Source organism: Hirundo rustica, chromosome 12 (assembly GCF_015227805.2).
Source record: "Hirundo rustica isolate bHirRus1 chromosome 12, bHirRus1.pri.v3, whole genome shotgun sequence".
NCBI classification, from domain to species: Eukaryota; Metazoa; Chordata; class Aves; order Passeriformes; family Hirundinidae; genus Hirundo; species Hirundo rustica.
Genome location: NC_053461.1, coordinates 18146405 through 18166747, shown reverse-complemented (window position 1 = coordinate 18166747; position 20343 = coordinate 18146405). Strand labels below are relative to the sequence as shown.

At 45.8% G+C, this 20343-nt stretch overlaps 1 long non-coding RNA gene across 1 annotated transcript; it reads right to left on the bottom strand.

The window, feature by feature from the left end:
• Positions 1-530: 530 nt before the first annotated feature.
• Positions 531-19575, bottom strand: LOC120758320 (uncharacterized). Its single transcript, XR_005702858.2, has 2 exons — positions 19411-19575; positions 531-1215 (listed from the first exon to the last, which is right to left on the bottom strand). It is a non-coding gene; the product is annotated as an uncharacterized LOC120758320 (long non-coding RNA).
• Between the last annotated feature and the right edge of the window lie 768 nt (positions 19576-20343).

Sequence of the window (20343 nt, the reverse complement as noted above, 5' to 3'; positions counted from 1 at the left end):
CAGGGCCAGCATCTTCTCACAGAAAATCAAGTCCAAAGAGCAAAATATAAATGAGTTTACTCAGGATATTTCATATTGTTCTTTTTTTAATTACTATTTTTCCCCCACCTTCCCTCAGGCAAGTGTAACACCACCAGAACACTTGTCCTGGCAGGATTTCAGCCCCCTCCCCAGCTGGCTCCTTGGAAAAAACATCTGCTGTCCCAAAACAGGACTGGAAGGTTTGTGCAAGGCAAGCAATGGAAGCTGGTGAATGATGGTGATGTGGAGCACAGGAAAAGTGATGTCACTGCATCACCCTGACGCCCAAAAGCCAAAAAAAAAATCCTGCAGGAATTAGTGCAAAAAATGGGAATACAGAGATAAGCAAAGGCCAAGAATGCTCCAAGGAGACAAGATCCACCAACTGTGGCAATCAAGCCTTAGAGGGAAAAGACTCTATCTATTTAGAGAGCAGATATTCCTGCTAGTAAATGTACTCAGCGAGGAGAAAAGGATTTGTAATTTTAAAAGAAAAAGAGAAAAAATAATTAGCCAGGAATAGATTTATTCTGAAATGAGATGACAGCCTCTTGCCCATTACTGGGGAAAGGTCACAGAAGAGAGTCCCAAGAGGAGGAAAATTCTAATTCATTTTCAAGCGGCACTGGAGCACCTCACGGGAGGTTTTCCATGGCACAGCTATCTCCTGCTGCAGAGCACTGAACCCCTGACCCAGCGGATCCCATCCACTCCTCAGAGCTTCTCCCCAATAATTCACGTGTCCCCCCAAAACCTGACCCTCCCTCGCGCTTTCAACACCTCAGGTTCCACTTAATGCCCCAAATCCACGGTTTGGGGAGTTTCACACGTGTTTTAATGTGTTAAACTGTTTGCATGAAGCTGTTTGAAAGCACCCAAATGAAACGTGGCGCTCCTGACTGCGCGCACGCTGTTACGGCCCTGGCTCTGAACGGTGTTTAATGAGCGTCCCTGGAGGGATTAAGCACGTTCAGTGTGTGGGTACTGATTTCCTAATCCAGTCCATCAAAGCTGCTCTGATCTGGCGGCGGCACAAGGAGCACGAGTTCAAGGTTCTCCACGCGGCTCCCACAGTTGTGTTCTCAAGCCTCTTGATGTGAGAATTAGCTCGCTCCTCAAGTCCCAATTAATCTGATGAGGCTGTCAACAAAGATGTCATCTCTCGTCGCAGTTTTTGGGGATGTGGGCACCTGTCTGAAATGGAGGATGAGATCATCAGCTCATTAACATTTTCCAGCAGATGGCAAAAAGCTGCGTTTCATATCGTTGTGGGGCTGCTCCACGTTTTGTAGGCAGACCTCTGAGCTGTGGGACAACAAAATCGGCTTTTTCAATCAGAGTGGCTGGCAGGCACATATGTAGCCACCAACAGGATCCTGGAATCAGGATTGCAGCACAGACAGGAAGAGTTTTGCCATCTCAACCCAGACATTTCCATCAAGAAATTAATAAATTGAAAAAGAAAATAGATCAGAACTGGGGGAGGGAGATCAGCTAAACAAAAGTTTTTTTCCTGAGTAAATTCAGATTTCATCCAATATTCCTTCCCCTGGAGTATTTAGATGAGGGAAGTTTCAGTTTCCTGCAGGGTGGTGATGCCATCCTCGTAGTGTGTGACCAAGAGCTCTGCCTGGTCCTACAGAGGACACTTCCATGGCACATTCCAGGTCCCAGCTGTCCCTGGAGGAGCTGCACACTCCCTGTGCCCTCAGCAGGAGCAGGAACCGCTCTGGCAGTCCCTGTTCAACTGCTGCTCCTCAGCTGCACTGCTGGGCTCTCAGTCCCACTCCTACAGCAAAGCTCAGTAACAAAACTGGAGCAAAACCAGGTTCTGACAAGTCTCCAGCTGAGCTAAATATGGCAAAAAGAGAACTTGCAAGTGCACAACCTAGTGAGGATTATTGCAGGAGTACCCAGTAGAGGGGTTTTCTCAGCATCCAGAGAAAAGGGTAAATAAACCATCAAGGGTTTGTCAAATAAAAAGATTGTTTTTGAAGGCTTGATGAGGATCCCCCCCTTTTTTTCCTTAACCACACAACTCTCACTACACAGCCCCCATATTGCTCTGGCTGCTCAGACGTGTCGCAGCACAAATTGGCATCCTTCCTATTTTTGATACCGCCTAATTCCCTGGGTCATTAGTTATGTAATCATAATCATTTTTCTGCTGGGCTGATTGGTGTGATCCATCTCGTCTCCTTCTCTCATCTCACCTCTTTAGTAGTGTTGGAGCATGGATGGGAACATCCAAGTCCCTCAGGGCACCATCTGCTCCTACCCTGAGCAGGGAGGGCTAAATGAATGACATACTGTACAGGACTTCCTACTCATTAGTTACTGATTCCTTATGGTGCCACGGCTTTTTCATTCATTCCATTACAGATTCTTTTGCTAATTTGTTCATTTCTGTCCCCTTTCCTTTCTAAAGGCTTCACAAAGTGAAGGGGGGAAAAGCCTAAAGGGTGAGAAAGTGGCAATAAGATGAGCATGGGAACAAAGGAGAGCGTAGGAGATCGGCGTTCAAACTACAAACAGGAAAAAAAGAAAGATCAAAAATACTCCCAGGCACCACAAAGTACTGGGGATTGAGTAGAAAAGTGAATTTATCCAGGGCTGTGAGCCACCTGCCCGTGGGTAAACGCTCACTGCTCTACAGCCCCGTTAACCCAACAGATGAATCTTTTATATGTAAATAACACCAACTAGAACAGCTCTCTCCTCCTCTCCCAAAAGGATTAAAATCCAGCCTGTACCTGCGTGGAAACAATTAGGAGATGCCTTCTGAAGCTGAGATTAAGGTGTGAGCCCCTCCCGTCGTGTACCTGCTCTGCTCCAGGAGGCACAGCCCAGGATAAAGCAGCACAGCATTTGCATTTCCCCCCGCTTTATGTTCATCTCCCTAAAACAGATCGCTTCTTTTTATTGTTCTGTGTAGCACCATAAATGTAGATGGCCTTTGAAAGCCAAATATCACTCTTGCTAAGTAATTGTCAATTAAATTCGGTATTAATTATTCTTTATAGCCCAATCCGCACGCCGTTTTCCATGTGTCTCATTTTCGCGCTGTTCCGATGCCAGAGCAGATGAATTTCAGTTTGCAGGTTTGCTTAAACCCCGTATTTAACGAAATCACTCTGTTGTTGGGTGAATGTGTAAAGCTCTGGGATGGAGCTGCGAGAGCTGCTCACGGAATCTCCCAGCCACTGCCGGCACATCCAGCTCTTGTACGCCAACATCAAATGATGACAGAGAATGTAATAGCTTAATAATCAATCCAGGCTATAATTATACTGCCAGTCAAAGCCTGTGTTTTTTTTAATATATAGTGTTGGAAGACGTGGCTTCCCATCCCCATTAAGAGAGAAAAATGTCAAAAATTCCGTTTCTGTCTAAATCCCGTCTCTCCACCATGGGAGAATGTGGCTGGAAGGATGGAGAAGTGATGCAGGGTGCCCTGAAGCTGTGTCCCACGTCCTTCCAGAAACCTCCGGATCATTCCATCATCCATTCCATCATCCCACGGGCTGTTGGACAGTGCCTCTGTCCATGCCTGAGGGCAAGAGTCTCCTCTGGGCCCTGTCCTCTGATGGGAACAGGCTGAGGGCAGGGATAAACCAAGCCTCAGGTGTTCCCCCCTCCAGGTGGAGCCTGGTGGAGCTCAGGGGCTGTACCCTGGCCTCCAGGATGGATGTGCTGGCATTCCTCCTCAGCCTTGCTGACCGTCCTTCTGCACAGCTCTCAGCACATTTCCAGCTCTGTGCTCACAAATAGCCGGTGCCTCATTAGGCAGGAGGCAGAAGGAGGTGGAAATGGAAAAACAAAGGTGATAGCCCACCTCTGCCCACCAGTCCTGACCAGCTGCTGCTGAGGGTTTGTGCTGGGACAGGGTTTGCTTCTGCTGCTCCTCTCGGTCTCCAAATAGCATTTTTTAAATGTTGTGGTTCAGAGTTTGCCCTTGTTACAGCACAGAGGGACGTGGTGCACAAACAGGGGGTCAAAGATACCCCCAGTCAATCTGTCACTTCCTCGGCACAATGAAAGGACACATTTAGCAGTGCTAAGATCCATGAAATCCCAGGGAATAATGGCAGCTCCCTGGAACTGTATTTCTCACATAACAGCCTCGAACCAAACACCAAAACAGGACACAGGGTAAAATTCATAACAAACAAATTTAAAAGGATCCTCAGTTCGGAGACTCTAAGAGGCATTCTTCAAATGCCTTACAGCCATTCATTCTTCCTTATATCCATGTCAATGTTCCCCCTTGGCCTTTTGTTTCCATTTTAGCTTTCTAAGCCTCTGTGCCATTCCAGAAGCTGTTTCCCCCCTCTCCCTGTCCCTTCTCTCCCAGCCCTCCTCATTCTACCTCTGTAAGACCCTTTCTCCTGTGCGATTTGGCATTCGTGCTCTGCTCTTTCTAAATTCTGTTTTGCTTCTTAAACCTTTTTATATTTTTCCCCCCACCCCAGACTGATTCCCCTTTTCCATTAAGCCAGATTTTTTTTTTTTCCTTTTTTTTTTCATCCCCCACCCTTAAAAAGAGCATTTTATCCTGGCCAAACTCAGCCTTGCCATGTTCTCATTTACAAATGTCACTGCGGCAGGGCTGAGATCCTGCTCGGGCTCTGGGAGCTGTGCTGGCACAGAACAAAGGCGTCGCAGTGCCTCGCACACCACGGCGTTGTTTTCCCTCGTTCCTCCTCCAGGAACAGCTTGTGATGACATTTTAGCAAAAGTCACGCTCTTTTTGCAGCTCCTCCCCTTGCTTCCAGCAGGAATTCCCAGTCCACTTAGGAGAAGCCATGAAAAACTCACCCAAAGCAGCAGAAAAGGGGACAGAGCTCCTCTTTCCTGTCTGACCTTCCTGATTTCAGTCCAGCCCAAGATGCACCTGAGATGGTTTTTTTTCCCATCATCAAACGTTTAATTGTAATTTGTCATCTTTAGTTCAGCGCATTAACTCCAACAGGGAGATCTCTGTGGGGACCCCAGAAGGGTCAGAGAGAACCTTGACATCACCAGGACCGAAGTGCTGAGTGCTCGTTTCTAGTATAAATTGTATAAAATTGTGTTCAGCAGAAGGTTATGCAAAGAAATCCATTATTTGACATGTAAGACATCACCAAATAAACCCATTTTAAGGCCTCACTGCCAGACCCCAGAAGGATCAAAGATAACCTTGATATAACCAAGACCGAAGTGCTGAGTGCTCATTTCTGGCATAAATGGTATAAAGCTGTATTTAGCAGAAGGTTATGCAAAGAAATCCATGATTTGATGTGTAAGACATCACCAAATAAACCCAGTTTGAGGCCTCACTGCCAGATCCCAGAGGGTCCCCAGAAGGGTCAGAGAGAACCTTGACATCACCAGGACTGAAGTGCCAAGTGCTCATTTCTGGCATAAATGGTATAAAATCCTGTTCAGCAGAAGGTTGTGCAAATAGATCCATGATTTGATGTGTAAGACATCACCAAATAAACCCATTTTAAGGCCTCACTGCCAGACCCCTTCTCATCCCCATCCTCCCTCCCTGGTGCCCTCCAAACCTCCTGGCCAACCTCAGCAGCTTTGGACTCACAAAGTCGTGAGAGCTTGTGGTGGCATTTCCTCTTTGGCTTTATTTCTATTTCTCCACTCAGACTAGAACATGAAAAGAGTAAATTAAGTCTCGTAGGTTAACCATTAAGCCTAATTTAATTAGTGGGTGCTTTTTGAACCCGCTGCAGCCGCTCGGCGTTTGCTTTCCCATGGAAAGGAGCTCCGTGGGCACATTCCCTGCCAAGGGGCTGGTGAGGAGCAGCCCCTCTTCCCCTTGATGTGACAGCCAGGGACAGCCCAGTGCCACCGCTGAGGGTCACCCGAGGCCACCGCTCCACACAAAGGGACACTGAGGATCTGGCAGTGGCTGCCTGGAGACACCAGGGCTGTCAGGAAGTCCCTGACTGAGCAGGGAGATCCTCCCAGCCGTGGCTCCAACAGGGAACTGAGGCAGTGGGAAAAGATTCCCTCTGGCTGTGATGCCTTGGGAACAGAGCTGGAACAGAGACTGGGCAGAGCTGGAGAATAAAGCAGATATTTATTGAAAGGCCTCCAGGATCCACCTTGGGCAGGACAAGAGCCTGGCCAGGGCTGCACCCAAGGTGGAACCAAAATTGGCACAAAATGAACCCCAAATGGACAAAGGGTCACGAGGTCTCACCCTTGGATCAGTTTTGGTCCATTTGCACTTTGGGGTTGAATTGTCCCATTCCAGCTCCAGGCTGTGAGCTCCCATCCTTCTTGTTCCTCCCTCCAGCCACCCTTGTTTGTGCTTTTGGGGCTGAAAGTTGTCCTTGGTGTGCAGCAGGAGCAGGATTTGTTTTGTGTGGCTGCTGTGTGCAGAGAGCTGAGTGACCCTGGGTGTGAGCTCAGAAACCCGAGAAGTGGCGGAATGGCAATGATTTGGGCACAAAGAGATTTTAAATCTGATTTAAACTCAACCCCCTGCCATGGCAGGGACCCCAAGCCCACCCAAAAATCACACACCCAACTCAGGGAGCAGGGAAGGTGGAGCCAGGGAAAGCCCTGGAAGGGTGATCAGGTGTGGTTCTGCAACCATGGGAGCATCCCAAGCTCTCTCTGACCCACACCAAGCTGCTCCTGCAGCCACCAGCCCTGTTTCGTCTCATTTATTACTAAAACAACAGCAAAAATCAGAGCCAGTGTGGCTCAGCCTGCTGGTTTCAGCCTCTCATTCCTCTGAAGCCCCTTAAAAGTCCTTCCAAGGTGGAGATTAGCAGAAAGAAGACAGTAAAATTAAGCAGGCAGGCAATTTTTCCAAGCATGAATGCAGAAATCAGGGAGGAAGGAGGATTTTCCATCTCCAGCACAAGCAGGTTCTCCCTGGGGAAGGGCCAAACCTGCTGCCAGCCCTGCTCTGCAGATAAAAGTGATTTCCAGCGGGAGGAAAAGAATCTTGTTTGGGCCTTCAGGTTTAAATTACTATTTCTGAGGCTAAACTGATTGGCCTGTGGCTCCCCTGTGAGGTTTCTCACTGCAAGGGACCCTGGCAAGGAAGAATATTGGGAAAACATTGGAATGCTCCCAGATTCGTACCTGAGCAGCCAGAGAACAACCGGTTTAGCTGCACTTGCAGGGGATGTGATGTGGGATCCCCAGGGAAGCCCTTCCTCCCAGCTGCTCCAGTGGGACAGGAGGCATTTATTCATTCCTTATTTGATTTGAACATAGAATCCTTAAGGCTGGAAAAGCTCTCTGAGACCCTCAAGTTCAACCAAACTTGCCAAAACCAAGCACTGCCAAATCCGCCACTAAACCACGTTCCCAGGTGCCTTTTTTGAGCCTTTCCAGGGATTGTGGTTCCACAGCTTCCCTGGGCAGTCTGGGTACTGCTGCACAGCCCTGCATCTCTGCTTTGTGTGCAGAGAAATGTTAAATGAAAATACCTAGTAACCCTCTTTAAACTAACAGCTAAATAAGAACTAAGTTCTCTGAAATAGCTGAGACTTCTTTTAAAAAGCCAAATTTGTCCAGGTTTAACTGACAGCATTGCTCGTACAGGAGCTGCAAAGCTGTGGATACAATAATTTCCAGCCCCACTCTCAAGTTAATGCTTTGATTGCTTTAGTTTATACAGTGGCACCACTGTCAACAGTGGTTAAATGACCGTAATTAAATGCCCTACGTAACAAGGGGCTGAAATGATTTATCAGCCAAAAGCCACTGAGTGCTTGATCACTCCACCAGATCATTAATCTGCCTTCTAGGAACGTGCCCAGCACTTCCATAGTCAATTATGTTCATTTTAAGTGACTGGAAGTCGGTATATATACACAAGATCAGATCAATATTGGACATAACTCAGTTTATATATTCCATCAGGTATTTAGTGGGGGGTTTAAAAAGGCAATTTTCTTTCTATTAAGGCAAATTAATAAATAATTTAGTGTGCATAAAACTCAGATAATGGCCGGTGTGAAAGCGGAAATGCTTTCTATTGACAGCTGCCAAGCTCTCCTGACATTTAGTGCTTTAAAATGGTGAGAGGTAAGCTGGGTTTGGCTGAAATTCCGCTGTGCTTCCTGAACACATGGGGTTGGAGTGATGCTGCCTTGCAGCACTGCCTTTGCCTCTCTTTTTTGGCTGCAGTTCATGCCAGGGTGGCTACAAATGCCTACTGGAGCTTTTTTTTTTTTTTTTGGATAAAAAGTACAGCCCTTAAAATATCCACATGCACTTGGAGGATGTCAAAACCATCCCGAGTGTTAAGCACGTGGAGACACATCCTCAGAAACAGCAGCCTGCCATCTGAACTGAGAAGCAAAACAAGTCTGGGCTCTCTCAGTTACCATTTTCCTGCAAAGGCTCCTTGTTTTACAGCCCCTCTGGGATGCCTCGAGCTCCCAAGAGCCTTTGTCTTGTCAGCTCCTCTTGCTCGGCTCAGAAAAATATTGTGGGAAGTTGGGCGCTTGCAGGTCTGGGGCTTCCAGGTCTCCCTTATCCTTCCAAATCCCACATGCCTGGTGGCTGTGTAGCAGCTCAGATGGCGAGGAGCAGGCAGATGTTCGGGAAGCTTTATTGGGAAAACCAGATCAGGGAGGAATCAGTGAAAGAGGCTGAGCTCCTCTCCAGGACAGCTCCTAACGAGTTTTTCAAAGTTGTGTGTTGGACAAGAAGTCCTCCTCCAGCCCAGGCTTTTTAATTCCCCGTTTCAGAGGGCTGGAGTTCTCAATTACACACTAACAAGGTGATTTATCTTTATTTGCACCTCTCCACTCTTTTGTTGGGAATAGCAAAGAACTCCTCAGCTCACAGCCTCAGCCTGAGATTTCCTTCATCACGTAGCTCAAGAATTCCTGCTCTGCTCCCAAAGGCTTCTTTTCCTGCTAGCCTGGAGGTCCCTAAGATCTCTCTTTTTGCCTGGGAGCGTTTCTCCCTTCACGACCTGAGCAGAGAACAGGAGCTGCTCTCCAAAGAGCTGCTTGGCCACAGCCCCTTCCCTCTCTCCCCTCCTTCAACAGAAAAACACAGCCAAAGAGCCGGAATGAGATCAGGAGGGTGCTTTTGGGGCAGCCTGGAATGGCTGGCTTCATCTCCCCCTTGCTGCTCCCAGGGAAACACAGAGGTCTCGTTTCATCCCCGGGCAGTGCCTTCCCCGAATCCTGCTTGGCTCCCTCCGTTCCACTTGCAAGAAGGAAACCGCTCTGCTTCGAGCGAGTCAGACATCCCAACCTCATTAGAGAGCTTTGTGACCTCTTAACAAACACAACTGCGCCACAAAGAGCATTTTTAAATAAGCCAGAAGGAAAACACAGGCACTAATAAAATAAATTGTGAGTATCAGCGAGATTTGGTTGTGTTATCGGCATAGAAATTCTAGCAATGCATTAGTTACGTGTTTTTTAAATGCTCAGCTTCACGAAAATCCTCAACGGCCTTCAATGGGGAGCGCTGCCTTTTGACTCCTGGCAAAGAACAGAAACTAATTACCTGTTTAGTATTCTGGGTTTGCCTCAGCAAAATGAGCAGCCAGCTTTGCAGAGGGCCAAAATTCAAACAGAAACCCGATTCATGCACAAGAGATCAGCCCAGAAACTTGGAGAGAGCCCATTCTGTCACCAGGGCTTCTGTCAGCCAGGGGGTGATCCCTGCACAGGGCAGAGCAAACACCAGCAGGGTGGGATGGGATCTCTGCTGGGATGCTCTGAGAGGGGATTGATTCTGGAACCTGTCCTACAGCTGATGTCTTTGGGGCAACCTAAAAACAGAGGCCAGGCAGAATTAAGGGAATAAAAACTGTTCTATTAATTTCAGGGCTTTCAGGCACATTTAGAGCAGACAAAGCCCCCCAGGGGCTGCACACAAAATGGACCCTGGCTCAGGGGTTTTCACACTTTGATCAGTTTGGACCATTTGCACATTGGGGTTCATCTCCCAATTACAGCTCCAGGTAATGAAGTCATTCACCCCGAGTTTGCTGCCCCAACTCACTTTTGTTTCCATCTCTCAGGCCTGAGGCAGTGAGGTGTCCTTGATCCCCAGCCTGAAGAGGAATTGCTGTGTGTGACCAAAATGGGGAAGCAGCAGCTCCCACTGTGTGTGGGGTTTGGAGTTACACACTAAAGAACTGCAGGGGTACAAATGTATGGAAAATACAAAAGCTGAAATCCCAAGGCATCATAGCATATCCTCCAATGAAAGCACCCAGCTTCCCACGCTCTTCCCAAAATAGGTCCTGAGTGCCAAAGAGCAGCTGGCTGGCAGCTTTATAATGACCTGGATGGAAACCACACTGCCTCTTGCCAGAGCAGGAAAAGCCCAGAAGAAAACATCAGGATGGTGATGGTATCACACCAGATCCAGGGACTGTTCCCAGTTCTGTGGAACGCTCCCTCCATCCCACCCTATGTTTTTATATATATTTTTTTTTTAATAAACACTGATTTCTTTATGGAGGGATTTCACTGCCCCACCTACAAGACACAAAGAATCTCTGCAATATTTTCACATCCCAATTTTGCACTGTCCCTAGAAAACCATCCTGAGCCTCTGGTAGCCATGGAGATTTCCCGGCTGGAAGTTGCTTGACTTTAACAGGTTGTTCCCAACTTCCAGAGGGAAGCCAGACGCAAAAACTGCTCTGAAGCTTCACCCCTCAATCCTGGTGCTTTGCTCAAAGAGCTGAGGAAGAGAAAAGACATCAAAAAACAGATAAACCCAAAGCTACACTGTGTTCCACCCCTGCCTTGGGCAGGGATGCTTCCTACTGTCCCAGGCTGCTCTAAGCCCTGTCCAACCTGGCCTTGGACACTTCCATGGTCTTACTTTGAAAGCAGAAAATGAAGGGGAAAAAAAAAACAAACAAACAAACAAAAAAACCCCAACCAAACACCAAAAACCCTCACCCAAACGAGAAACAGGCGGCGCATCAAAAGACGGTTACTTGAATTAGAAAATATGGGTGACTTGCTGAGGAGAATTTGCTCACAGTGTTTTAGGCAACTAGAAAAGGTTCAATTAAAATGCCAGACTAAAAGAGTTACTAAAACAAGTAGCTGCAAATGTGGGAACCCGTGTTGGCTTCCATAAACACTTGTTCTGATTCTTGGTTCAAAGCTGGAAATGCTGGGGGATGAGCAATAGGGCAATTCAGAGAAAGCAGTAGAAAAGTGGATTTGGAAACTCAAATAATCCTTTCAGCTTGTGCTTAAAAATCACTCTTAATGGAAATAAAATGTAAAATAAGTAATATATTAGCAGAAGCATTTAATTAACCACCTTAATCAACTTGAATAATTAAATAATCCAGCTCCTATTTAAATGCAGCACTTTGTGCGCTGAAATACGTAACGGCATTAAAGAGAAAGGCTGTTTGAATCTCAGAGCTGGAAAAATTAATCCTGAGCCCTGCTTTAGTAGCTGCTGCAACTGCAATTCCAATGTATTGATTAATTAGATTTCTATGCAGTGAAATTACTGCAAATTTTCACATCGTGCCAGGATGCAGGAAAAATGGGAAGCAATTGTCATCTTCATTTCCCTGATCTTTATTAGGAAATGTTACTCTCAGCTACTTCATTGCTGCTACCACTGGAATTTGTTGCTGGGGGATGTAAAACACAATATAATGAGAGGGTTATAGTAATTGCAAATATTCCTTTAAATTATCCACCATCACTCATTGGAACTGCTCCAAAGCCTTGGAGCCTGCAGACCTAAAGCCAGGTTCCTCCAGCCTGCAGAAGGTACCACAAATATATCAAAAATATCTGTTTATTGAAGGCATTAAACATTCCCAGGTTGTATTTAACAGCAGGATGGCCCAGTGGCCAGCAGCATTTATTAAAGCAATCTAACACTCTGTTTCTCTGTTGTTTTCAGTAGGAAAGCCTTTTGGGTATCCACTTTTTGGGTGTCCCTGTTCAGGCTGGCAGGGACCTTCTCCAGCAGCCCCCACAGCTCTGCCCAAAGCTGCCAAATTGCAGCATCAGGCAATTTGGTGTAACAAGTGCTGTGAGACCTCAACCTCTGATTACAGCAGAAGTCAAATCTGGGCAAAATCCCCAGGAAAGCTAAAGGAAATTTCATTGGTGCATCATGGAATTAGTTTTTTTATCTTGTTACTTTTAGCAGCTACAGCCCACATGGAAGAGGGAGGCACAAATGCCTCAGTAAGATTTTTCCGTGAGGCATTTTCCCTAATCAATGTTCTCTCCCTCATTTTTTGATTATTAGCTACAGCAGAAAAACCAGCTTTGGGTAATCGGAGAGAGTCGAGGGGCTGATGAGTTTCTGCATCTCAAAAAAGAATTCTCCTTCTGGAGAGTCACAGACCATGGGTGAAATGAACACTCCAAACTTTAAAGACTTTTCACGCCAAACACGTGGCATCTCAGGGATGTGGAGAGATGCCAAGGCGTGCAAACCATCAAATTAGGCTTTTTCTTTCTCCTCACACTCTCACTAAACCTTTTCCCAGGAGAATCACAGTTGTCTGACTCACTCTCCCTCACCCACCAAATGAGGTTCCTCCACTGTCACAAAGAGAAATCTCCCAAACTAACCACAGCAATATTCCTCTGGCCGATTCAGACATTTGGCTTTTGTTTCTCATTATTTCCTATTAAAAATCATAGCAGAGCTCACTCACAGAAATGGGGCTTGAAAAGAACGAGCCTTTCCCTGCCAGCTCCCCGCCTGATCTCCTTTCCTTTGTGCTTCCCCAGGTCTGTCCTTTGGTGCCTGTGTTTGATGTTCTGCCGTACAAATCCTACAAACCCGGCGCACAAAGCATTTGCTCTCAGCACTGGCACAGAATGACTCAGCTCTCGGAATTGTTCCTTTCCCCTGAACATTTGCCTGACCTTTGGCTCTCTCCCTGAAGAAAATGACACATCCTCCATCAGCATGAAGTGACTCCACGTGACAGAACCCATCAGAGCTCTGGCATTTCCAGGCTGTAACCACAGCATTTCTGATCTGAACAGCACCCGCTGTTCTCCGCGCTCTCCTTGGGCAACTTTCCTGGTTCATGACCTTACAGTTCCAACATCTTTTGTATATTCATCCATCTGTGATGCTGCAGCTGCGCAGGACATCGGGGTTCTGTGGGTTTTAGGATGGCACAAACTTGAGCCCTCGAACAACACCCTAACTCAGATCTAGAACACTTTAGGTCATTTAAAAACATTAAATGTTTTGTGCCGTTACCATCATTCAGTATAAATAAGCTCCCTGCTCCCCGTTTTTTCCTAAAAAGAGAAACCACATCCTTGTTTTGACTACAGCTGATTTGAAAGCAAAAGGAATGGCACAGCAAGGAAAACAGCTACGCTCATTTCTAGGGTCAGGGCCCGGGTTTTTAGCACTTTCTGAACGTTGTACAGAATATCTGTCCTTTTAGAATGCACTCGTCTGAAGGATGCAATTCCTTCAAAACAGGCTTCTTGTGATAAAGTTCAGATTCCTTTTTGGTAGCAGCCAAATTATGGACTCTTAACAGAAGGAGAAAAAACATCCCTGTAGGAAAATCTGGGTTTGTGACTCCAGCTTTGCTTTCAAGCAAAGCCACCTCCATAAGGACCCTGAGCCAGGCTCAGAGGCAGGTGCAGAGATTTGCTGTGTCTGGCTTCTGGCTTGAACAGCCAAGAACTTCCCAACCTTTCATCTGCTAAGAGCCTTGTGTTCCCTGATGATAGCACGGAGGGAAGAAGCGCTTGGATCACACGGAATTGCTCAGGACTCCCCTTTGAAGGAGGCGGGCAGAGGATGCCAGGGCGGTTCTCTCACTGGGAAAGCTTCTGATGAAAATAGAGGGGCTTAATTTAAACAACAGAGCTTATGGCACATGGAACCAGAGATAAGAGAAGCTCCAAATGCTTCAGTACCAATTTCTTAGCTGGAAAATGGATGTGGACTGCTGGAAAGCCTCAAAGAGGAGTTGCTTGGAGCCCTGCTCAGAGCTGAGAGCACAGCAGGATACAGGGCTCTACCTCAGCCGGCATTCCCAATAAATAATTTACCTGCAAAAAAAACCCCCAAAAACCTCTAAAGGCAATCTCAACGGGATTAATTGGTTCATCCAAACAACCACAGACGAGTTCAGGCAAAGTCCTGCCACAGCGTTTATGGGAGCTGCCTCAGCACTGGGATGCTCCAGTGTCCCACAGGATCCTCCATCCTCTCCGGGATTTCCTGAGAGCCTTGCAGAGTTGGAGAGCTCCACACTCTCCACAAAATATTGCCAAAACCACTTACACACAGCTCCAGCCACACAATGAAAACCAAACCTTTGTCCCGACGGACAAACACTGTCCCTCTCTCTTTCCTCTTGGCAGGACTCAGTGGTCCTGGGTATATTTTCCATCATCGAGGGTTCTGTGATTCCGTGGTTCTTGGGTAGGAGGGAAAACACACAGTGGTGGAGGATTTTGCATTTATTCCCCAGAATGGTTCATATTTAACTGTTGGTATTTGTACTGATGTTTAAATATTTACATTTAACTGCTTGTATCTCTATTGTTTTCTTAAAGACTTATATTTAGCTGTTTGTATTTCTGTTGTTTTCTTAAAGACTTACATTTAACTGCTTGTATTCCTACTGTTTTCTTAAATGTCTACATTTAACTGTTTGTATTCCTACTGTTTTCTTAAATGTTCACATTTAACAGTTTGTATCTCTACTGTTAAAGACTTAAATTTAACAGTTTGTATCTCTATAGTTTTCTTAAAGACTTACATTTAACAGTTTGTATCTCTATAGTTTTCTTAAAGACTTACATTTAACAGTTTGTATCTCTATAGTTTTCTTAAAGACTTACATTTAACAGTTTGTATCTCTATAGTTTTCTTAAAGACTTACATTTAACAGTTTGTATCTCTGTAGTTTTCTTAAAGACTTACATTTAACAGTTTGTATCTCTATAGTTTTTTTAAAGACTTACATTTAACAGTTTGTATCTCTATAGTTTTCTTAAAGACTTACGTTTAACTGTTTGTATTTATACTTAAAGGTTTATGTTTGTCTCTGCAGGGGCAGAGCTGGAGTTTGGGATCAGCCCTCCCTGGCACGGAGCACCAAAGTCAGGCTGCTTCTCTCTTCCACCTCATCTTTCCTCGACACATTCCCTATTTCCAAAATCTGAAAATTCTCTTTTCTACCAGATTTTTTTTTTTTTAAAGAGGTTTTTGTGTGTGGCTCCCCCCCCCCCTTTTTTTTTTTTCTTTTGTGTGTGTGTGTTTTTTTGTTTGTTTGTTTGTTTTTCTTTCAGAGAGTGTTCTTCTCGGAGCTGCTCCTTGCCCTGCTCAGGTGAGCTGCAGGAATGTTCAGAAGGCATCGCCACCACTCGAGAACCCCCAGCCCCTGACCAGACACAAATCAATTCCTCTTCCTTGGAGTTAAAACTCCCTTGGCTCCCCGAAGCGCCGCCTCGCAGCGCAGCTCGCACCCAGCATTTATTTCCCGTTCCTGCCGGGGGCAGCCAGCCCTTTGTGCGGAATCGCCTTCGCTCTGACCGAGGGCAGCGCGGCGCGGCGGTGACTGCGGAAAGCGCTGAAATGCAATTGCTGAGTGCCCTCTCGTGATGCCAGGAGGAAACAGCTCCTCTGCCCTCCTGCCGGGCGCCGAACAACTGCAGACTCAACTTTTGTAAAATCTCTTTTTTTTTTTTTTTCCATAAATCTTATCTTCTGCATGCACTTAATTCCAGTATTTGCCAAGATTTTCCATTTATTTTGTTGAGAAAAAGCTCGCTGGAGCCACTCTGGCAGCACAAATTGGATGGAAGGCTGCACGGCTTCTACCCAGATTTACTGGATTTGGGAACTCAAATGTGCCACATTTTACTTTTATCCTCCTTTTAGCAGCCCTGTCCTTCCCCAGATATTAATTTCCCCCCATCACTCTCTCTTATGGTTTATAGAGCATCCAGAGGTCCCCCTACATTAAAAAGTAAAAAAAGGAACCCCCAAAAACACCTGTGTGTGAGCTGAACACAGGGGCAAAGCAGGTAAATTAAAACAACACCATGAAACAGGGCGAGAGTGTGGAAAATGAGGATGTTTTATGGAACAGCAACAACACGCTGGATGTTATTTGTAAAGGTGTTCCAACCCCTCCATACTTAAAACTGAAGGATTAATCCCCATATTTGGAGTTATCCTCCCTTCTTAACGACACCGGGGATTTTTTTTTGTTAAGGAACTTTCCCCAAACATTGTGGAATGTTGCTAAAATTCCATTCTATTTTGGTGACCCTGTGGTTTTTCTGCCACCCCAGGTTTCGTGGCAGGGCTGGGGTTTGTTAGAGGGTTTTGAAATGCAGAGACTGCAGGAGCAGAATAATTCCATCGCTTTAAATTTCTGGGGGAAAGGAAGAGCCCCAAGAGCTGGAAGCAGGAGCTTTGGAGCAACTTTGTGGTTCCAAAGGAGCTCCTGGAAGGATGGGAGGTTCAGGTCAGTGATGAGGATGTTCAGGAGCATCCTGTGAGCACAATCACAGAGCATGATTCTGAAATTCTGGCAGCTGCACCTGATTCCTGCACCATTGTTTTGGGACTGCAGTTCCCAGGTTTCTTCAGGAATGACTCCATGATTTAATTTGATTGACCCCCAAGCTGGATCCTGCGCAAACCCAGCACTGGAGGAGAGGTATTTTCTGGTTCTACAGCCACAGAGCTGAGTTATTTCTTAGGCCCCCAAGTTTTAAAACGGCTCTAAAGGCAATATGGGCTCAACTCCATCTGAGGAGCCTGCAGAGGCTGCCTGGGGAGTTTCTGGGGGTGAGGAGTAGGCAGTGGAATTCTTGACTCTATTTCCATCCACTTTTTACATCAAGGGTAATTTCCTTGTTTTTCTGAAACCACATAAACTTCACTATGGCAATAAAGGTGCAGGAAAAAAACCCCCCAAAATAAATAATAATAATAAAAATTCTCATTTTTCTCTCCCAGATTCTTATTCCACTTCACTCACTGATGTACCAAACTCTTTGCCACCCCTGAAATTTGCAGGGCTCGCTTGGCACCTGATTCACCACGAAGCAAAACAGGATAAAACTCCCAAATTCCAGTCCCAGGCATCCTCTGCTTGCCCAGGAGTGAGGAATATTCATTGCAAATATTCCCCCTGCCCAGAATGAGGCCGGATTTCCCTCCCAAAGAATGTCAGCAGCAGCACTGCACCGTCTGAATCAGCAGAAAGTGACAAATCACCAGCAGGAGCTGATGGTGGCTCTGAAGCATCGTTTTATTAGAGGAATTGCTTTTGTAAATTTAAAGAGTTTGCTTTGCTGATGACAAGGAGATGCTTGAATGGCTGATTTTTTTTTTAAATATTTATAAGCAGATATTTATAACCCCTGGCAGTTTGTCACTAACTTTCCCATGTATGAGAAAGTTGTAATGAACTTCATTACAGTGAATATTTGCTTTCCCTTTTTGCTGCTACACTAACCAAAAAAAAAAAAAATCAAACAAAACAAACAAACAAAACCCCAAACAAACAAACAAACAAACACCAAAAAAGGCTTAAACAATAAATAACATTTCCTAGAGTGAAAGGCATGGAATTTGTGGCAGTCTTCGAAGAGCCCGTCCCATCCCTGCTCAGCAAAAGTGGAATCTGGGTAATAACTTGGGTAGTGAAGAGCAGTTTACGGATTTTTTTCTGACTTTTGTTTGTCTTCTTTAAACTTTAAGAGCTGTTAACAAGTCAGAAGAGTCTTTATTATTCTGACTATTTGTTTAGGTTAATTTAGGTGCTGATTATACCTGGCTTGTCCTGTCATTTATGGCTGCTTAATTCAGCTTCACCTTCACCCTTTATCCAAACACTCACGGTACCGAAAGGAAAAGCAACCATGATCCAAAATATCTATTTTCTGGTTTTCTGACTGCTTTGCCATCTCTAGTGCTGCCCAAAGCTTCTCTAAATACCAACAGAACTTTGACTACAAGAAAGTGTTAGAAGAATGTCTAATGGAGAATGAGATAAGGGCAGAATCAGATGAGAAAATTGGGGAAAATTCTTCCCTGGGAGGGTGTTGAGGTCTTGGCGCAGGGCACCCAGAGCAGCTGTGGCTGCCCCTGGATCCCTGGAAGCGCCCAAGGCCACACTGAACACTGGGGCTTGGAGCAGCCTGGGACATGGGATTGTCCCTGAGACATGGTGGGATGGGATTGTTCTTTCCACCCAAACCATTCTGGGATTTGAGCATTAAAAAACCAGGAACAGAAAAAAACCCAAACAAACAAAGCCCAAACCCACCCAAAAAACTATTGAAGACTCTGTGATTCATATTCACACCAGGCAGAATCTAATCCTCTCACTCAAAGCTTAAATATCCAATTGTATCCCTATCCTAAATACACCAAGATGTCCATAGAAGTTATATAGGAAATAAAGATTTGCATTCCCTCAGTAAGAATTTCTTCGGAGATTGTCCCAAACAAAACTTAGCTCGAGAATTCCCCTCGTATCTCAGCTACAACCAAACATATAACACAGAGCAACACAGAAATTATTAATAATGTGTTTAAAAGTCCATTGTTTTCTGGAAAGGAGCAGCACATCATCAAAAATGCTTTCAGGAATCATTTCTACATCCACAATACAACTCTGAGTGTGTGAGCAGGAAACTTTGCCAGCCCTCCTGCACAAGGTATTCGGCATTTGAGGTACATCTGAAGTGTGTGGTGGAGAAAAAAAAAAAAATTAAAAAACTAAAATTTAAGTAGTTTGGCAGTGTTGAAACGAATAGAATTATTGAACTGCACAGCAGTGGCAGCAGAGAAAATACAAAGGTGCATAAAGAGCCTTGTTCTAGACAAAACGCACACTTAGCACCCAATTGTGAAAAAGCTGCTGCTCTCAAGACCTTTAAAACAACTCCACAGAAAAGACTTCACATCCCACTAAAGGCCCATGCTCAGTCATAGAGGCGCTCTCCCAGCCTCAGCAAAGATGTCCTTGGCAAATATTCCCTTCCCACCAGGGAATAAAACATTCAGGAGTCTCTTACAGACTGATTAGAATTTTGTACCAGTCTGGAATTCAAAGCGGTTTTCAGTACCCAGGTTAGCTAAAGAACTAATAAAGGAGCTGTGAGATGAACATGAAGCAAAACTCCATCAAATTTCACTTTCAAACGTTTTTCCATCTAAACCAAGCTGTTAAAATACAGTAAAAATCAATTCTCTCAAGAAAAGAATTGAAACAAATTAAATTCTTTTACATCTCATAATAAACACAGAAAGAGCAGCATTGCTTGAATCTAACCAGCAGCTTGTGGCGAGAGCTGGAGGGAAGTAAAGGAACAAATCCTTGGGGAAAAATCCATATTCAAGTGACTTCAGCCAAGGAGAGCAGAAGAAACCCACTCTTACCTGTTTCAGGAGCTGTTCCTCACACAGAAACACGAGCAGGGATCCACAGCTCCCAAATTCCAGCCACAGGAGGAGACAAAGCACTCTCTGCTCCCCTGAGTTCATGGAAAAAGGGAGAGGTTAATCACCCTCCCCCGAGGGCAATCTAAAATCTCAGACAGGTGCTCTGAGTTACTCCCGAAACAAAATCCCTCCCATGCCACCCTTAGGAAGGAACACTTGCTGTGATGGCTCTTTGGGAGCTCCAGCTGCAGCAGGAGGTGACTCCTGCTGCCATTCCCACACCTGGGCATTCCCAGGTGGAACAGCTCTGAGTTTGCTGCACACAGTAGCAGTGTGATGGATGTGCTGACACTCAGGGTCTGTTAAGCTCTTAGCAGTTAAAACGAAAGCCTTCAGCATCTGCAGGTTTAATGGTTCCACAGTCACAGCTTGGGGACAGGGGAGAGAGAAGAATAAAGGAGTTTCCAGACTGAAAAAGCAAAGGAATATACATCTTGTAAACTTGTTTTGTGCAAAGATGTGGATGAAAACCTACCAGCAGTTTTTACTAGAGGTTTTACTGCACATGTCTGTGTGCAGGGAGGGGACATGTGCCATGAGGAGCCGCTCAGGAGGATCCCAGAGCAGCAGAGCCAGCCCTGCAGGGACCCCCTGCCCCCACAGCAGGGCTGGGGGCAAACACAGGTCTCCCTCCCTCCTGTGCCAGCCCGAGGCACAGCTCATTCCCAATGAAGCCTTTGGAACAGGGGAGCAGGGACAGAGCTGTCACAGCAGGGTGGCAGCTGGAAACGGGGGCTGGCATCGCAGGGATGCACCAAGGAGAAGGGATCCTGCGTGGATACCCCCAGCTCGGGAGGAGTTGGAATAAATCCCGTTCCAAGGAGTGGCAATCAGGCTTTTCACTGGGCACACACTCACGGATGGCTCCTG